Source organism: Pempheris klunzingeri, chromosome 4 (genome assembly GCF_042242105.1).
Source record: "Pempheris klunzingeri isolate RE-2024b chromosome 4, fPemKlu1.hap1, whole genome shotgun sequence".
Classification (NCBI taxonomy): domain Eukaryota; kingdom Metazoa; phylum Chordata; class Actinopteri; order Acropomatiformes; family Pempheridae; genus Pempheris; species Pempheris klunzingeri.
In genome coordinates this window covers 2567605-2588586 of record NC_092015.1, presented here as the reverse complement: position 1 = coordinate 2588586, position 20982 = coordinate 2567605, and the positions used below count along the sequence as shown (strand labels likewise).

General features: G+C 44.4%; 1 non-coding gene and 1 pseudogene across 1 annotated transcript; both read left to right on the top strand.

Annotated features, from left to right (window-relative positions):
* The first annotated feature begins 354 nt into the window (after nucleotides 1-354).
* LOC139200679 (U2 spliceosomal RNA) lies at nucleotides 355-545 on the top strand. Its single transcript, XR_011584236.1, has one exon. It is a non-coding gene; the product is annotated as a U2 spliceosomal RNA (small nuclear RNA).
* Nucleotides 546-11546: 11001 nt separating this feature from the next.
* LOC139200703 (U2 spliceosomal RNA) lies at nucleotides 11547-11650 on the top strand (annotated as a pseudogene).
* The last annotated feature ends 9332 nt before the right edge of the window (nucleotides 11651-20982 follow it).

The following is a 20982-nucleotide window of genomic DNA, read 5'->3' as shown; positions in this document are numbered from 1 at the left end:
GCTTTGTGCTTGAGTCTTCCTCAAGTTATGAGCCTATAGTTATTGATCTGCTGACTTTTTTTTGTGTCTTCATGCAGCTGTGGAGTCAAGTGTGCTGCGTTCACTGTCACTGTGTTGCGACAACGACATGAAAACATCCCTTTATCTCCTTCAATCCTCACGCTGCTTTGGTGAGGTTGTCTGTGCTTTGTTTCACCGTCTAACGGCACTTTTTCTGGCTGGAGACCAGTAGTCAGTGGTGGAAAATCATTGAAAAGTCCAAATCTTTTGCCCCAAAGTTACCAGGAGGGGGTTGTAGCCTCTTATCATTCCTCCAAACGATAGTCCTGCAGACTCTGGACCAATCAGAAGGCAATCGCTTCTCGGCCTTTTGGCTAAGATCAAGTGTAGTATCTGTTCTTATCAGTTTAATATCTGATACGTCCCCTACCCGGGGACCATACATTAAATTGATTTTTGGAACAGGGAGATGGAATAGGGGCTTGCTCCGTCCACTCCACGCATCGACCTGGTATTGCAGCACCTCCAGGAACGGTGCACCCCACACCAGTGTGTTCAACGTCAACTAAGTTATCAAGTGGTAGAGAAGAGCGGGCTCTCTTAAAGGAGCTCCTGCTTTGTGCTTGAGTCTTCCTCAAGTTATGAGCCTATAGTTATTGATCTTCTGACTTTTTCTTGCGTCTTCATGCAGCTGTGGAGTCAAGTGTGCTGCGTTCACTGTCACTGTGTTGCGACAACGACATGAAAACATCCCTTTATCTCCTTCAATCCTCACACTGCTTTGGTGAGGTTGTCTGTGCTTTGTTTCACCGTCTACACTTTTTCTGGCTGGAGACCAGCAGTCAGTGGTGGAAAGTCATTGAAAAGTCCAAATCTTTTGCCCCAAAGTTACCAGTAGGGGGTTGTAACCTCTCATCATTCCTCCAAACGATCGTTTTGCAGACTCTGGACCAATCAGAAGGCCCCACTGACAGTGGGACCCTCAGTGATGGGAACTGTGTGGAGAACCAGTGCTTTCCCCCCCCCCCGACAGGTTTGTGTTATCACTTCCCGGCCTCTTGGCTAAGACAGCGGTTGCCTCCAGTTAGTGGTAATAAACAGCCCAAGGTAAGTTTTAGATTTAGATTTAGGCACGGCACGCTTTTTTTGTGTTGAGTCACTTTTAGTACCTTTTCGCATTTTGGTCTCTTTGTTTTACCCATTTGTACGTTATTTATATACTTTAAGTGCCTTTTAGAACTTTTAGGTTTTAGGTTGTGGTGCCTCCACAATGTCGGCCAACCATGCTGGCATGCGGAGGCACCACAGTGTTTGCTTCAGTTTTAATGTCAAAGATGGAAAACCTTTTTATATGTCAAGATTAGACTTTTCGCGAAAATTGATTCAAGGAACTGCAGATGACTTAAATTGTATTTTGACGCTAGCCTTTAACAAAGGATTTGATGTAAGTTTCCGAAATCCTCTGCTTTTACAGGACTTCTGGACACGCTTTGAAAATGTGAAAACCCAGTTTTCCACTTTCACCGTTGAGAAACTGACTGGCAATGCCTTTAAAATGGTCATCGTCAGGATGTTCAATGAAACTGTGAATGCTGAAGACATAATGTCATGGCTGGGTAGATATCGCACGGTTAAAGGCCAGGCTATCAAGGTAAAAGACGAAGATGGCATTTGGAACTGCGCCTGGAGGGTCCCCATTCAACAATGGCAGGACCCTCAGGGCTTTCAGGGCCTGAAACATCTGCCATCTATGATAGTTCTGGGAAATAACCAAGGCTACATCCATTACCAGGGTCAACCCAAGCTGTGCCGCAAGTGTGGTGAGCTGGGACACCTGGCAGAAGCGTGTACGCAGACCATTTGTGGCAAATGTAGAGAAATTGGGCACACTTTCGCGGAGTGCACCAATGGCAGAAAGTGCAATCTTTGCGGAGAATCAAATCACGTCTTCAGAAATTGCCCAAAGTCTTTTGCCAACAAACTGAAAGCGGCAAGGAAAACGGAAAATGGCAGAGAAGAGGCAGTTGGAGAGCTAATTGAGGAGGCTAGGCCAGAAAATTCAAATCTCCCGCCAAATCCTCTGACTGGAGAACAGGAGTCAGGTGAGGCGGGAGTGGGAGAGGGGCCTGCAACGGCCCCAGAAATGGAAAGTTCCGTGGAAGAGGAGGGGCCGATGCAGGCAGAAGGCGGAGCTAACTCAGAAAATGAAGTCGACAAATCACAAGATGACAGCGATGATGCCCCCCTCCCCAATGCCCAGCAGGCCAAGAGGCCTCTGTCGGAATTGTCCTCCGAGTCTCCAGTAGTCTTGGAGAAGAGGGGGAGAGCTGGGGTCCACTCAGACAGTTCACCTGTGGAGGAGGAGCCCAGAGTCTTCCCCTCCATCATTAAATTTGCTAGGGAGGGGGGAGGCACTACAAACTAGCCAGACGTGGTAGGGAAAGTTAGGCAGAGACTAGGTCACTGGGGACTTAGAGGACTGACCATGGAAGGAAAGGTTTTAATCATCAAAGCAGTGATTTTACCGTTGCTTTTACTCATCAGCTCTGTTTTTATCCCACCCAGAAGAATGCTTTTAGACCTGGAGCGAGAAATGTTCTATTTCCTGTGGGGCTCCAAGTGGGAACGAATCAGAAGAGAACAGATGAAAAGACCAAAAGAGAAAGGAGGAAAAGGAGTCCCGGACTTTTATCTGTTTTTAGGATGCAGATATATAGCAACACACATCACTGCTGCCACAGCCCCATCCAGAAACCCCAAAACTGCAGCCATGACACGTTTCTGGATGGGGTCATACCTGAGACGATTAAAGCTTTTACCCAGTGATCTTAGAATACCAGTGTCTTTTAACCTGCCACCAGCCTTTGCTTTTATCCAGAAGTTTTTAAAACATTTTAACTTGGAACAGGAGGACTTGCATGTTTTAACAAACCACCGCTCTATGATCTCTGTTGTGCAGGAGCGGGAACCAGTGAGTCCAGTGCGCAGGCTGGCATTCGGCGACCCGTCCACAGTCTGGAGAAACGTCAACCATCCCGCTCTCCCAAGCAGACTCCGGGACCTGTCATGGATGGTGGCCCATGAGGTTCTCCCAGTCAGGTCCGTCATGCACTCCCGGGGCATGTCAGCGCACTCAACCTGCCCCCGGCCCGGGTGTGGCGAGCCCGAATCGGTGAGGCATCTGCTCTGGGAGTGCAGCGCTGCTGTCGACCAGTGGGCAACGGCCAGCTCTTTAAAATTCCCGTACTTACCAGCAAAGGAGGTCCTTACAGCACAGACTTTGCCAAGCAGTGGCTCACCCTAGCCGCCATCAAAGACGCCATATGGACCTCCAGAAATTTGCTGGTAAGAAAGCACACGCAGATCCCCCCCGTGGCTGTGATCCGGATGGCCGCAGCAACGGTCCATGCGGCTGGTGCTGCAGGCGGCGGGCCTAGGACACAGCCACAAAGAAGAATCGCCTCTGTGCCCATTCGGACGAAGGAGCTGGAGCTACACGGGAAAAGGTCAAAGCAGCGGCGGCCTGGCTCTCCGGGTGAGGCAGGTGGGAAGGAGCGACAGGGTGAGGACCTCCTTTGAGCTGGGGTCCACTCAGACAGTTCACCTGTGGAGGAGGAGCCCAGAGTCTTCCCCTCCGATTCCCCAAATGAGGTCTCTTTTTTAACAATAGCTCTGCAATCAACCCCGAAGGACTCAAAACTCAATGCAACCTTGCGTCAGAGGCCAACACCCAGAGTCCGACGGGGGAATAGAGCTGAACCCCTTCACCCTTCACCTGTAGGAGTGAAGGAAGAGCTCAATTCGCAAGAAATCACATAACTGCCTTTTAAGACATTTTAAAGTTGTTAATCCTTTTAGTCTTCACAGACAATGGGAGGAGATGTGGCCACATCCATCGATGTGGAGTGGCTCAAACAAAAATAAAAATGATGGAGTGGCCATTTTAATCAAAAACCCCCAAGTTCTGGTGAAGGGCAGCACTGTGGTGAGAGATGGTAGGGCACTTTTAGCACATTTGACTTTTATGGGAAAGGATCTTAATCTCTTAAATATTTATGGTTATAATGACAAAAACGACAGATATGACCTTTTAGAAGACTTGCAGTCCGACATGTTAGGTAGGGCACCATTAGTTATAGGAGGTGATTTTAACTGTATTTTAAGTAGGAAGGACAGAAAGAGCGCAGGGGAAGATTTTAGAGTGGACAAAACATCAGTTTTATTACAGGGCATATGCAGGGATTTTAAACTACTGGACTGTTTTAAAACCATGCATCCCAGAGAGGAGGGCTTCACCAGGTTCAGTGGTGATGGCACCAGAGCCTCTCGCATAGATTATGTTTTTACAAGGGATTGCCCGCCAACCGATGCTAGATTGACCCCTGTCTTCTTTTCTGATCACCTCATGCTGTCCTGCACCCTTTCACTCCCCATAGGTGTGACTTTAGGAAGTGGTCTGTGGAAGCTCAACTGCTCCCTTTTAGAAGATAGGGAGTTAGTCAGTCAGTATAGGGAGTAGTACTGCAAGTGGCAGACCCTTCAAGACTTTTACGAGACACGTGCACACTAGTGGGAAATGGTGAAGGGAAAGACCCAGACTTTCTTTAGACAGGCAGGTAAGAGGAAAAAGAATAGGGAGAACAGACACATGATGGGACTGCAAAAGCGACTACAACACTATTTTAAACTAAATCGGGAGGTATGGATTTTAATGAAGAAATATAACAAATCAAAAAAGAGATGTCCTTTTTAGCAGAAATCAAAAGTAAAGGTATCATTTTAAGAAGTCGAGAACAAGAACGAGGGGAAGGAGAGAAATGTACAAGGTACTTTAAGAAAATTATAAGTAAAAGAGGGACAATCTCCAAACTAACAAGAGAGAATGGATGCACAGCGAACACAACAGAGGAAATTACAGCAACCATCGAACATTTTAGACTTATATAAAGAAAAAACTATTAAAATAGATACCTTGCATCATCGCAATATTCGGAGTAGCTCCACAAGATATAAGCATCAGTCACCAGGCAAAAAATATGATAGCCTTTGCATGTCTTTTAGCTAGACGACTCATCCTGCTTAAATGGAAGGAAAAACTCCCTCCAACCTTTAAAATATGGATCAAAGACCTTACGTATCATTTGACACTGGAGAAAATTCGCTATACTACAAAAGGGTGTGCTCAGAAATTTTACGCAACATGGCAACCTTTTTTAACTCATTTAGAAAAAATGGACGCTAATGATATTGTAGTTTAGAGATACTGACCCCATATCATTGTCTTTATACTTATTACTTGTAATTTTAATATTCTTTCCTTGTTTTATTCCCCCCCCCCCTTTTTTTTCCCCTTTGCAAGTGTTTCAAGTTTATTTATATGTATATATAACTAACTTTGTGGAATCTATTCGGATTAATCAGTGGATGGTACAGTAATATTGATGCAGGGGTGGGGCTCTGTTGGAGCGGGGGGGGGGTTTGTATTCATTTGTAAACACTGTATGTGGAGGGGCGGCTGGTTTTGAGCTCAGCTGCAACAGAGAGAGGTGCAGGGCTGGCCCAGGAGACGGCGCGGGAGAGAGGTAATTAGCACTTGAGAACACCTGCAGTAAATTGCCTCTCTCCCTATTTACGCAGTAGCACACCAGGACCCGGGAGGGGGGGAAGCTGAGCGACCGGACCTCACTTAAACGGACACCTTCTGTTGTAGTTTGTGAAATAAAGAGCATTTTGAGTTACACTGACGGGCGTCTTTAGTGCTGGGGAACCCACGGGAAAAGAGGCTCATGCGACACTGGCGCCCAAGTTCCCAGCCTAAGGATTAAAAAAAAAAAAAGGATAATGACAGACCAACGACAGGAGGACCAACCGGCCCAATGTTGGGGCAAATGACTCAGATGAGCCAAGACCAGGCGGCAGTACAGCGGCGGCACCTAGAAATGCTCCAGGACCAGGCAGAGCGGCAGACTGGGGTCCTGGAGAACCTGCTGGACCGGTCACTTGCGGCGTTGCCGCGGGGATTTCCCCCCTCCCCGCTCTCAGGCCTCACCCTGCACAGGATGGCAGCGGAGGAGGATCCCCAAACATTCTTGGGGATGTTCGAAGCCACGGCAGAGGCGTGCGGATGGCCGGAGGTGGAATGGGCGGTGCGCCTGCTACCATTATTCTCTGGAGACGCGCAGACGGCAGCACTCAGCTTACCGGCAGGAGATCGAGGGCACTATGTGACCATGAAGAGGGCGGTGCTGGACAGGACGGGCTGTTCACCGGAGGACCACCAGCGACGCTTCTGGGGGGCTCGGCGACGGGGATCGCCCTTTCGGGTATGCGCTGCAACTCCGGGACGTGACCACCAGATGGCTGCAGCTGGGAGAGACCACAGAGGAAGCGTGGCTGGTGGAGACCGCCGCGCTGGAACAATTTATCGAGGGGCTCCCCACAAGGACCTCAGCATGGGTTCGCTGCCACCGCCCCTCCGATCCCGGTGGCGGAACGACCCACCTCAGCCCCCCGCAGGAGGAGCTTCGCCCCACTGGCACAGCGGGGGGGGCTCAGCCAGCCCCACCTTGCTGCCAGTCAGCAGCTCCCGCCAAATCCTCTGACTGGAGAACAGGAGTCAGGTGAGGCAGGAGTGGGGGAGGGGCCTGCAGCAGCCCCAGAAATGGAAAGTTTCCCCCTCCGATTCCCCAAATGAGGTCTCTTTTATAACAATAGCTCTGCAATCAACCCCGAAGGACTCAAACCTTAATGCAACTTTGCATCAGAGGCCAACACCCAGAGTCCGACGGGTTTATAGAGCTGAACCTCTTCACCCTTCACCCGTAGGAGTAAAGGAAGAGCTCCATTCACAAGAAATTACATAACTGCCTTTAAAGACATTTTAAAGTTGTTAATCCTTTTAGTCTTTTAAAATGTCATACCTGTTGTTTTTAACCATACTCATGACGCTCACCTTCTCGACAATCAATGTGAGGAGTGTGAAGTCAAGAGTTAGAGCCCAGAGTGTTTTATCCTTCCTTTACTCATGTAAGTCAGATGTGTTTTTAATTCAAAAATGTGGACTACCATTTTTTAATCAATACAGACAGTGGGAGGAGATGTGGCCACATCCATCGATGTGGAGTGGTTCAAATGAAAATAAAAATGATGGAGTGGCCATTTTAATCAAAAAAAATTCTGGTGAAGGGCAGCACTGTGGTGAGAGATGGTAGGGCACTTTTAGCACATTTGACTTGTATGGGACAGGATCTTAACCTCTTAAATATTTATGGTTTTAATGACAAAAACGACAGATATGACCTTTTAGAAGACTTGCAGTCCCACATGTTAGGTAGGGCACCATTAGTTGTAGGGGTTGATTTTAACTGTATTTTAAGTAGGAAGGACAGAAAGAGCGCAGGGGAAGATTTTAGAGTGGACAAAACATCGGTTTTATTACAGGGCATATGCAGGGATTTTAAACTACTGGACTGTTTTAAAACCATGCATCCCAGAGAGGAGGGCTTCACTTGGTTTAGTGGTAATGGCACCAGAGCCTCTTGCATAGAGGAAGTGGTCTGTGGAAGCTCAACTGCTCCCTTTTAGAGGATAGGGAGTTAGTTAGTCAGTATAGGGAGCAGTTGAGCTCAACCAAATGTATTTTATATATGGACGACGTGAACGTTTTATGCACTGACCTTTTATCGTTCAACAGGACGCTGGACTTGACTGACTGGTTCGGACTGGCCTCTGGGTCTAAATTAAATAGAGACAAGACCCAAGCCCAACTTTACGGACCATGGACAGCAACTGAGACGACAGGACTCCCCCAGACCATGACCCAGACTGAACAAAAAATATTGGGGATCAAATGTGATAGGGAGTGGGGAGGCACTACAAACTGGCCAGATGTGGTAGGAAAAGTTAGGCAGAGACTAGGTTACTGGGGACTTAGAGGACTGACCATGGAAGGAAAGGTTTAAATCATCAAAGCAGTGATTTTACCGTTGCTTTTACTCATCAGCTTTTATTTCCTGTGGGGCTCCAAGTGGGAACGAATCAGAAGAGAACAGATGAAAAGACCAGAGGAGAAAGGAGTGCCGGATTTTTATCTGTTTTTAGGATGCAGATACATAGCAACACATATTACTGTTGCCACAACCAGTCAGCCAACAGTCCATGTGGCCCGGTTTGGGGGAGCGGAATGAGTTACCCTTGGTAGGGACTCACTGCGCTCCTGCACAGCAAGAGAGAGCCTTTTAAACAAATGCACCTCCTTTGTAAAAGACTTTTAACACGGACACTCTTCTAAAACCTTTTATGTACACCTAACTGATGACTGTTTATCTGTAACACCTTCATTGTTTTATTCTTCCGCTGTGGTTTTACAGACATTTATTTTGCGGCATGCGGAGGCACTACAGTGTCTGCTTCAGTTTTAACATCAAGGATGGAAAGCTACTGTACCTATCGAGATTATATTTTTCGCGCAAACTGATTCAAGGAAGTTTAAACTTCAAAGCAGATGATTTAAATTGTATTTTGACGCTACCTTTTAATAAAGGATTTGATGTAAGTTTCCGAAATGCTCTGCTGTTACGGGATTTCTGGACACGCTTTGAAAATGCGAAAACCCAGTTTTCCGCTTTCACCGTCAAGAAACTGACTGACAATGCCTCTAAAACAGTCATTGTCAGGATGTTCAATGAGACTCTGAATGCTGAAGACATAATGTCATGGCTGGGTAGATACTGCACGGTTAAAGGCCAGGCTACCAAGGTAAAAGATGAAGATGGCATTTGGAATTACACCTGGAGGTTAGACTTTTCTCGCAAACTGATTCAGAAGACACTAAACTTCCAAGCAGACGATCTCAATTGTATTTTGGCGCTAACTTTCAACAAAGGATTCGACGTGAGTTTCCGGAATGCTTTGCTGTTACGGGACTTCTGGACACACTTCAAGAATGCTGGAGAGTTGGGCATAACGCAAAGACAATCTGGCAAAGAGTGAGTGGACCGGAGCTGCTTAAATACTGGCTGGGTGATGAGTGGAGATGAAACACAGCTGGGAGCAACAGGTGGAACTGATCATGGTAGATGAGGGGGTGTGGCAAGGTGGTGAGAGAGGGAAATCTCATAGCAGGCAGGAGAGCAGCAGAACAGACTGTGACATCTTAACCTCTTAAATATGTATGGTTTAGGCTAGTAGTCCTAAATTTAGATTTTGAGAAAGCCTTTGGTCGGGTCTCGCACCAGCACCTTTTCCAGGTACTGCAAAAAGTAGGTTTTCCAGACAGGTTCATAGCTTGGGTGGGATTGCTGTACCGAAATATTACCAGCAAATTTCTTGTTAACGGGCATCTGACAAAATCAGTGGACATTAACTGCGGTGTCAGTCAGGGTTGTCCGTTATCTGCCCTCCTCTATCCTCTCATCTGTATCGAACCACTGGCACAGATCTTGAGAAGGGGAGACACTGACACTGCCCTGAAATTGGCTCCTCATATGCTAATGACCAGACGAGGGCCAGCTGCTATGGCCTTGCAGCAGATGGAAGGGCCAACTGATATTGACGCAAGCACCTCCTTGTTGAAGGCAATAGAGGATGTTATCCCCCCCCCCCCCCCCCACATGAACCTGGGTTCAAATGGTCAAATAGTTGAGGAGCAAAAAGCAGAATAAATTACATATTTTGTAAGTCTGAATTTCTGATAGTTGCGGCTCAGGTGTTTCCTGTATTTTACTCAGATCACAACTTGCTCTCTGTTATACTGAGTTTGAAGGGGACGCAGTTTGGAAAAGGGTACTTGAAATTGAACAACGATATACTTGAGATCCAGCAGTTCAGGAGAGGTTTTAAGTCTTTCTTCAGAGAGTGTATTAAAATGAAGTCATATGGTAATATGTCTGAATGGTGGGAGAGCACAAAGGTCCGTATTAAACATTACATACAGTTGTATCAAAAAAATCTTTATTATCATTTGCAAAGATCAATAGAACATCTGATGGCGCAAAAAAACAAAGGCAGCAACATAGACGAGGACCAATTGAGACTGGCAAAATAAATAGTGCCTGTTTTTTCATGATAGAGCTAAAGCCTATAAATTTAGGAGCCAAAGGGAAAAGGACAAGAGGTGTTTTTTTTTAAGAAGGCTAAAGCACAGGCAAAGAGGCGGTGTATTCTCTCCCTTCTAAATGATTTTGGTGATGAGATTGTTGATCCAGAAGGATTGCTTCCTGCCATTTTTCTAAGTTTTTTAGTACAGAAACTGTAGATCATATGAAGGGCACAATATTGTTAAATTCTGTAGACAGCTTTATTCCTGACCAAGACAGAATTGGATAAGGACATAAAGTTGGAAGAAAGTATGAAGGCGCTTATGTTATTGAAAAATGGGAAGGTGGCAGGAATAGATGGCCCCAGAAAAGAGTTTTACGCGGGAGGAGATGTGGCCACATCCATTGCTATGGAGCGGGTCAAATGGAAACAAAAATGGAGTGGCCATTATAATCAAAAAACCCCAAGTTCTGGTGAAGGGCAGCACTGTGGTGAGAGATGGCAGGGCACTTTTAGCACACTTGACTTTTATGGGACAAGATCTTATGTCAGGATGTGTGGTAGGACCCTAACCCTAACCCTAACCCAAACGCAGCACAACCACAGAGGAAAAGTGGTAATGTCCCTTAATCTCACTCGAAACCGGAGCGGCAACATGCCACACAGCTGCAAAACAGGCAGATGAGAATCCGGAAACACACAGGCAGAGCTCGTGGTCAGGGGCAGAAGGCTGTGGCCATTACAGGGGCAGAGACGAGGAGGGATAGTCAGGGACAAGCAGAGTTGAAACCGGGAGATCAGTCCAAAAATGAGTGCTGGAGAGTTGGGCATAACGCGAAGACACTCTGGCAAAGAGTGAGTGGACCGGAGCTGCTTAAATACTGACTGTGTGATGAGTGGAGATGAGACACAGGTGGGAGCAACAGGTGGAACTGATCATGGTAGATGAGGGGGTGTGGCAAGGTGGTGAGAGAGGGAAATCTCACAGACATCTTAACCTCTTAAATATTTATGATTTAGGCTAGTAGTCCTAAATTTAGATTTTGAGAAAGCCTTTGATCAGGTGGGCAGGCCTCAAGCCTCAGTCATTCCTTGAGGGCGCGGTAGGACTGTACACCCACGCCCAGTACACAGCAAGAATGAGCCTTTTAAACAAATGCACCTCTTTTTTAAAGACTTAACATGGACACTCTTCTAAAACCTTTTATGTACACCTAACTGATGACTGTTTATCTGTAACACCTTCATTGTTTTATTCTTCCGCTGTGGCTTTACAGATATTTATTTATTTAATGGTTAACTACTTTGTATTTTAAGGTCTGCAAGAGTGTCCAAAATTGTTTTAAGGAAATTGATACTAAACACTTTGAAAACTTCTTGATGTGTGCTTTTACTGGAGACAACTTTATTTTACATGTGATCTGTTTTTAGAACAATATTTATTTAAAAAATTAAGTGTAGATTGTTCTTGAAGCTTTTTATGAAGTCTTTTATGAATGTGTCAATAAACATTTTCGAAAGAAAAAATCTGTTCTTATCAGTTTAATAACTGATACGTCCCCTACCTGGGGACCATATATTAAATAGATTTTTGGATCGCTTCTCGCCTTTTGGTTAAGACAGCAGTCGCCTCCTGTTGATGGTAAAATCTCTGCCTGTTGTGGCATTGGTTGTTACCATTACTTGGGAGGATATTCTTTTTCCTTTTTAGACTTTTTACAACTCCTTTGTAGTTGTTAATCTGTCATAACTAGGAATACATTGGCCGAGAGACCAGTTTACCGGTCTTCTGACGGATTTAACACCTAGACCCAGCCTCTGACTCTGTGTGGAGAAGATCGGTATTATTCAGTGCTCTTGGCCTAAAAGATGGCGACATCTTTTGTCTGCAGAAGAACGCAAAGACAAAGTACTACGATGTCACTTTCTACACCATAACAAAGATGGAAGAGGCGAAGGGGCTTGCGGCTTGGGTAGCTAATGGACCCCTGAAGGACTAAAGGGTGCAAAGTTTGTGTCGTACCGGTGAACGCTCAGTGACTGTGTATATTTATAATCCCTGGGTGTCTGAGGAAGCGACCAGGTACGCGACTGTGCTAACAAGTGTGGGGTAAGTTAGAGATTCGCTTGGGATATGGACTGGACAACGCCAGTTTCACGTCATGCTGGCAGAAGACCCAAGTGAGTATGATGGTTTTTGCCACGTCCCTGCTTCCTTCACTATTGGCACTAACAGGGGTACTCTGATCTATGCTGGTCAGCCATTATATTGTAGAAAGTGTGCTTCATATGGACACGTGGCGACTGCTTACAAGCAGATCAGGTGCAGGAGCTGTGACCACCTGGGACATACAATGAAGGACTTGGGCCAACCCAAAAAGTGTAGCCTTTGTGGCTCTGAGGGCCATTTGTTCAGACACTGCCCTGAAATTGGCTCCTCATACGCTAATATGACCAGACGAGGCTCAGGTGCGATGGCCTCGCAGCAGGTGGAAGGGCCAACTGATAACGACGCTAGCACCTCCTCGTTGAAGGCAATAGAAGATGTAATTGCTGAACTGGTGAGAGACGGGGAAAGTGTGGCAGGTGTGGCTGATCCACCTGGAGTGGCACCAGCCCCAGTAGAGGGTTCCAGCTCCTGGGGGGAGAGGGTGGAGATGTCTGAAAGCTTGGAGAATTTTTCAGATGTGGAATGGATCACAGTGGAGAACAGCACTGGAAAGGGGAAACAAAAGAGGGTTAAAGCAAGCGTTTCACCTTCCCCCCTCTGTCCCTTTCTCCGAATGAAACTAACAGGTTCGACGTACTTTATACCGACCTTGTAGAGGAGACGCAGGAGGGAAAGGAGGCCGACACAGCGCAAAAAGACAATGACTGTGCTCTCTGGTAACTGTCATGAGCCCACGAGCCACCCCTGGCCATCAAAGGATGGTCCCTCTGGTTCACTGCCGTATTCGCCCATTTAAGTTCTCTCGATTTCTCCCTGTGCCTCCTACAGGAGTTCCATTTGAAGAATGTGGAGGTCTGTAGGGGGTTCACACAGTGGGTTAAAGGGGATTCTAGGTGGAGTATTGGAGATGTCCACTCATCCGGGGTGGGAACATTATGTGGGAAGGTTGATGTCAAAATTGTCGGGAGCTTCTCCGTGTTACAGGGGAGAGTCCTGGTTAGAGATATTGAATGGAAGGGTATGAGTTTGAGAGTAGTAAACAAATATGCTCACGCTTCACCAAAAAAAAGAAACGAGCTTTACCCTAAGTTGGATGCTGTTTTCATGACCAACCGCCATGTCATAATTGGAGGTGACTTCAATTCTCCAAGTGAGGGCAATAAAATGGGAGTTACTTTCAAGGGCCTGATATCGAAATATAGCTTAGTTGATTCTTATTAAAAAAATTAATCCGGATGACCCTGGGTTCACATGGGCAAAATGTAGAGGAGCAAAAAGCAGAATAGATTACATATTTTGTCAGTCTGAATTTCCAGTTGTGGCTCAGGTGTTTCCTGTATTTTACTCAGATCACAACTTGCTCTCTGTTATACTGAGTTTGAAGGGGACACAGTTTGGAAAAGGGTACTGGAAATTGAACAGTATATATATATATATATATATATATATATATATGTATATATACAGTCAAGCCTGAAATTATTCATACCCCTGGCAAATTTTGACTTAAAGTTACTTTTTTTCAACCAGCAAGTTTTTTCTTGATTGGAAATGACACAGGCGTCTCGCATAAGATAATAAGATGATGTACAAGAGGCATCATTGTGGAAAAACATATTTCTCAGCTTTTATTTACATTTGAACAAAAAGTGGCATATCCAAAATTATTCATACCCTTTGCAAACTGTCACAGTCTATGGGAAAATCCTAAAAAGTTCTATACCATTCCAAATAGTCCAAGCTGTTCTAAAGCATCCTAATTACCCTGATTCGTTGGGAACAGCTGTTTTAATCAACTCAACAGGTGAAAAACAGCAGCTCTCTGCATTTGGTTTGTGGACAGTCATGGCTAAGACAAAGGAGCTCACTGAGGACCTGCGGCTGCGCATTGTGGCTGCTCACAAGTCAGGAAAAGGCTATAAGACCATATCTAAATGTTTTCAAGTTCCAGTGGCTACAGTGCAAAGTATTATTAAAAAATACAAGATGTTCCGCACTGTGGAAAATCTCAGAGGATGTGGTTGGAAGCCAAAAGTGACACCTGTGCTGGCCAGGAGGATAGTGAGAGAGGTGAATCCAAGAATCCAAGGATCACCACCAAGGCCATCCTGGTGAATCTCAAGGCAGACAGTCCAGATAAGGCACACAAAAGCCCGCTTGGCCTTTGCAAATGCTCATCTGGACAAAGAAGAAGACTTCTGGTTTTATGGTCAGATGAAACACTGTATAAATTTAGGAGCCAAAGGGAAAAGTGGGAAAAGGACAAGGTGTTCTCCTTATTTTTTTTAAGCAGGCATAAGCACAGGCAAAGAGGCGGTGTATTCTCTCCCTTCTAAATGATTTTGGTGATGAGATTGTTGATCCAGAAGGATTGCTTCCTGCCATTTTTCTAAGTTTTTTAGTACAGAAACTGTAGATCATATGAAGGGCACAATATTGTTAAATTCTGTAGACAGCTTTATTCCTGACCATTTAAAGACAGAATTGGATAAGGACATAAAGTTGGAAGAAATTACGAAGACACTTATGTCACTGAAAAATGGGAAGGTGCCAGGAATAGATGGCCTCAGAAAAGAGTTTTACATGGCCTTCTGGGAAGACAATGGGCCTCAGTTGTTGGAATTATTTACTTACATTCGTACAACTGGGGTTATGGGGCGATAGATTGAGATTTCCCTTTATTCATTTTCGAACCTGAAGCACTTGTAAACACGTCAATGACATTCATAGCCTGCTGTAGACAATGATCGTCTCTTAAGTACAACACTGTGTCATCGGCAAACTGTGATATGGTTAGCTGTCCCCCACCTGGCAACTGTATACCTCTAATACGAGGGTTCCTCCTAATTGCACACGCTAGGATTTCAATAAACACCACATACAATGGGGCTGATGCTGGGCAACCTTGCCTGACCCCCCTCATTTGTTTAAACCTTTCCCCAAGCTTGCCATTGACATTTACCCTACTTCCTACCTCTGTGTACAACATTTTCATCCAGTTTATGAATCTACTACCAAACCCAAATTTTTCCAATATCCTAAACAAAAAATCTTGGTTGACCCTATCGAAAGCTGTCTCTTGGTCCAAACTAAGAACAATAAGAAGATTTCTTTCCTGGGAATAAGCCAATAAATCTCTGTGCAATTGTAGATTCCATTGAATCTGTCTGCCTTGAGTCGTACATGTTTGATCCGGGCCTATAATAAATGGCAAAGCAGAAATTAAGCGGTTTGTTAGAGTCTTACTAAAAATCTTGTAATCTGTGCACAGCATCGTCACAGGCCGGTAGTTGGAGATTCGATGAGCGTCTCCTTTTACTTGGGGAAAGTGGAAGGATAGGACGGACACCCCACTTGGCCTCTCTGTGCACTGGGCCTATGACTTTATTGGGCATATCTTTTGGCACCGCAGACAATGCTGAGGCAAATTGGAAGATAAAGTTGGACAAAGTATTAACAAAACTCAATATGTGTGTAACCAGTGGCACCTGTTGGTCCTCTGCTGTCTGCCTCTGATTGGGGCAGGAAACAATAAAGCGAGTTAGGTGAGTGGGCAGGTGTTGATTGTCTGCGTGAGGCCAGAGAGACACGGGCCGCTGTAGCAGGTATGCGGTTTTTAAGGATGTTTATTAAAAATGTTATTCTGTTTTGGGTGTGTTTAATCTGTTATTTAGTCATTAATTGTGTTTTTATTGTTTGTGTTTTTACAGTGACTGTTCGTCGTGTGTGCACTGTCTCCTGCTGTCCTTTTTAGTTTCATTTGTAGGATTTGTTTTAGTTAGTCCGCTCGGCCTTGTGGGGCTCGTGGATGTAAAGACTTGGGGGTACATCCTGTGAGGGTGGACTAACTTCCTTAATTTTTTTGTTAATTGTTTTGTTTGTTTACTCACTTCCCTGTTAAGATCCGCGGTGGGTAATTATCAACTATAATCCCTAGTAACACTGAGACCTGATTTATGTGTGCTGGTTATAGTCACGTGTGAATTGATTGTGGTGCTATTTTGATATGAATTGATGTGCAGTGGCATTTTAAGCATGCAGTGAATTTCACCCCTAGTCTATTGGGCTCATGTGCACTACGTATTGACAGTATACATAATTTTATCCTGTTTGGAGGAATAGGATTGTGATTTTGCACCGTGGATAATAAATATTAACATTTATACACCATCATTCCTCCATTTTATTTAATGATTGGCCTGTGGGGTCAGGTCCAACATGTGGAAGTTGAGAAAGCTATCTTTCAGTGGCAAAGTTGTAGCTATGAAATCTGATATATTGCCAGTATTGCTTCATGTGGCATATATTTTTCCAGTGCCGGCATTAGTAGGCTACAAAAAGCTCTATTCAATTTCATATGGGGAGGGTACGAATATATTATGTCACGGCTGGCTCCTAGGCCACAACAAAGGAAGAGGTGCAAGAGAGGCTTTACTGTAAATAAAGACCATTTTATTACAACGATGAAGAGTATGGGTGGCTGGGTGTGAAGAGAGAGAGCGTTGGTTCCACAGGCTGGTCTATATAACCTGGTACACTGGGCAGGTGTGCCAGGTTAGGTGATTGCATGCTGACGACCAAGGCTCTAGAGCCGTAACAATTAAAAGCGAATGTATCAGCCGGTGGAGAGAGGAGGTAGGGATGTGCCCAGCTTTAGGTTGAAATTGAATGTGTTATTTTTTTCTAAGGTATGCACAATAGTGTTGTCACCAACTGAGCATAAATGCCTGTCTTTCATGAAATTTTCCCCTACTCTTCCTTTGAGACCCTTAGGGTTAGGGTTAGGGTTAGGGTTAGGCATGGGATAACCGGCTTCCCAAAGCAGAGGATATGCCACGGTACTACAAAGAAATGATCGTCTGGGCACGGCTCTGATTACCAGACTTGACCCTAGAGACGCAATTCATATCTCTACAAAAACCTGGAAGGAAACACAACCCAAACAGCTGGATGATAGATTAAAGGATTTCAATTGGCTAGTGCTTCATAAGAGATTGCCCGTGCTGAACACCTTCTTTGACCACAACCTAACCGGAAATAAGTTCTGTCCAAGGGAAAGATGTTTTGGATTAGAAGCAGTTTAGCATGTTTTGTTTAAGTGTTTTTTTACACAACAACTTTGGAGGGAATTGGGCACAAAGTTTGCTGTTTTGAACAACATGACATGGGTAAGAGAGGATTTTAATTTGGAGAAAGCAAGGCTTCACAAACTTGTGGAACTTGTGTCCATCATGAAGGTGAAGCTATGGGAGGTAAGATGTAACGTGATAAATGGTGCAACCAAGTGGTCTGTGCAGGGCACTGTGAAAAAAATATCGAAGAGATGATACAGAAGAAGTTTAAATTGGAGACTAATAAATGGGGTGTGGACTCAGTTAAAGATAGATGGAAAGTTCTTTACGGGAATTTATAGATGTTTTTGGGTCTGATCTCCCAACCCCATTTGATTTCCACTGTTTCCAATGTTTAGGTAATTGTCTTTGTTGCAGGTTTCTATCATATTGTGATTTGAATTGATGTCATATTAGGGGAGCAATTTGAGTTGTGTAAGGAAATCAACTAGTCTATGATGTGTGGAATATAAAAGGATGTACTGTATAGTGTGTGTCATGAATAAATAATATTTTTTCCAAAAAATCTGTTCTATCAGTTTAATATCTGATACGTCAACATGAAAACATTCCTTTATCCTTCAATCCTCACACTGCTTGGTGAGGTTGTCTGTGCTTTGTTTCACCATGTAGACCAGCAGTCAGTGGTGGAAAGTCATTGAGTGTGTAATACTGAAGCACTTTTTCATGTTCTCTCAAGTACTGTACTTCATATCTGTCCTTCCCTTTAACACCTTTTTGTGTGTGTGTGTGTGTGTGTGTGTGTGTGTGTGTGCGTGTGTGTGTGTGTGCGCTGGTGTCTTGGTTCTCTCTCGCTCTCCCCACAGGTTCCTCCTCTGCAGGAGAGGTGCAACAGGTGTCCCTAATCAGTGATTAGCAGGGGTGTATATGAATCAGGGGAGTGCCACATCCACTCTCTTCTCCCTCCCTCCCTCCGCCAACACTGGTGTGAATGGACATGTTCTCATTGTTTGATCAGTGTGATCTTAGTGTGGTCTCTGTGACACAGTGGAGCCTGCAGTGATTTTGTTGTTTGTGTAAAGTTTTCCACAGTTGGTTAGTGGCATTCAGCTTTTGAGCTCGCTTTACGTTGTGTAATTCTTTGATTTACTTTTTGAATAAATACTTGTTTTCTACCCATGAATTTTGGTGTATATGAAGCAGGGAAGTTTGTTATTGCTTCTCTGCCTTTTGGTTAAGACAGCGGTCGCCACCTGTTAATGGTATAGTTATTGTCATCTGTCTGCATTTGTTCACTCAGGTCAGTGTTGCCAGGTGGGAAATGTAGAATTATCGTACCACAGACTCAAAATTATCGTATTTTGGGGTAAATTATCGTCCACCCGTCATAACCAAAATAACAAGCTTACTGTTGCGTGATAGTCAAATATAGTGGTTCTATATGTGTTTAAAAGCGTCCTCATCCACTGCTGTGTGCTCAAACTCAGCTGTGTTACACTAATGTGTCCCCCATAAACAAATGACAGGTGGGAACTAATGAGCTAAATCATGAGGCCACCCACTGTTAGGGAATTAACACAGCAGCTTAACTTTTTTGAAACAGTATTCATAACTGAGAAGAAAATAAAGAGTAAATCTGGCTTCACTTAGTGAAATTTAGTTTTGCATTCCAACATTTGAATACTATTTGAATTACTTATATGAATCTTTAATAAAATGATAAAATCTTTAATTAATAATTCAGAACTTTCTCTCTTTGTCCTCAAAAATGACAAATAACTGCGCATCTTCAAACTTAAAAAGTGCCTGCTGCCAACTATTACTCAATAATAAAACAAATCAATTAATTAATGGGGCACGATCAGCCAATCATGCTCGTTATTCCGAGACAACGTCACTTGTATCCAGGTGCTCGTATCTCACGCTAAACCAATTACGATTGGTTGGAAATGTCACATGATCAGAGATGCCTTCACAGGTCACAAAAACTGTACGGCAGATTTGAGCAAGGCTGATTGGAACCACACGTTCACGGAAACTGTCAAGTTATCGTACTTTTGGCCTTTTTTTGGATTATTGATCGTACAGAGGGCAAAATTATCGTACACCTGGCAACACTGGTCTGCATACTTTCACTCAGGTATAGTTTGTTGTCGTTCACACACCTTCAGTCAATCAAAACCCTTTGTAGGTATTGGCCACCTGAGCTGTCAGTCAAACAATCTGAACCAATCAGCTACTGTCTGTGGCACCTGGTATCCGCCCTCCCTTCATTCGGGAGCGACGGTCCATTTGTTCAGACGGCGAGTCACCTGTTCTGGTCACTCAGCACTCCTACACCTGGGCGTAGGACCAAACAAATCACACAGGTGGACGTTGGGAAGTGAAACCCCCCTGGACCTTCAGACTACACCTTGAACTTCTCTTGATTATTAACTCACCTGGTGAGTTTGACTTCACTGTAGGATTAAATGGCGCTTTAGCAGCAACCCGCTTCTCACCTGAAGGCTCCTGCTGCTGTGATTGATGACAGGGATCATGACATGAAACTGTGATATGAGCTTATGCACACACTGAATGCTTTCCGCCTGTTTACCTATAACAGGTCAGGAAAAGAAACTGGATACTGACCACCGGTGGCTTCACAGGTGTGCAGGCCTCAAGCCCAGAGGCCAGAGGGCGAGGTGGGACTGCACACCTAGCCCAGTACAGCACCAGAACCTCATTAAACACTGAACTGAACTAGTGCAATATTCAGTATATGGTTTTGATGGGATGCATCACTGTGAACCCCCTGAATGTGTTTTCTTTGCATGTTATTTATCACAATCATTACTAAGTTAAAGGTGCACTGTGAAATATAGACCGATTGAATTTATGAATAGAAACTTGAGACTTAAAGTCAGTGAATGTCATGCAGTTACATTGCTGTATTGAAAGGCCTCTGTTTTGCTAGTTGATTTTGATCATTGTTTTCCTTGACTAAATTCAAGTGCTTTTTGTTTGAAACGTTCAACACATTACTGGTAATACAATTGCAATACTGTGCTGTGTTTATTGATTCTCAATCAGCTCTCAGCCGACTACTACTAGCCCTTCTGCGATAGCCTAGCATAAATAAATAAATAGTATATAGTAAATAAATAGTAGATATTATATTCTAGTGCTACAATATTCCTTTCCCTTGTTTGACCTTTTACAACTCCCCTGTAGTTGATAATCTGTCATAACTAGGAACACATTGGCCCAGAGACCAGGTTACTGGTCTTCTGACGGACTCAACACCTAGATCCAGCCAAAACAACACAAGGTTTACCCTTTTGTACGTTATTTATACATTTTAAAGTGTTTTTTAAGACTTCAGGTTTTAGCTTGTGGTGCCTCCACCATGTCAGCCAACCATGCCGGCATGCGGAGGCACCACAGTGTTCGCTTCAGTTTTAATATTAAGGATGGAAAGCTACTGTACTTGTCTAGATTAGACAATCTCATTAAAAAACTATTGAACTTCCAAACAGATGATATAAATTGCATTTTGACGTTGCCATTCAACAAAGGATTCGATGTGAGCTTTTGCAATGCTCTGCTATCACATGACTTTTGGACACGCTTTGAAAATGCTAAAACCCAGTTTTCAGTTTTCACCGTTCACCTGACAATGCCTCTAAAACGGTCATTGTCAGGATGTTCAATGAGACTGAA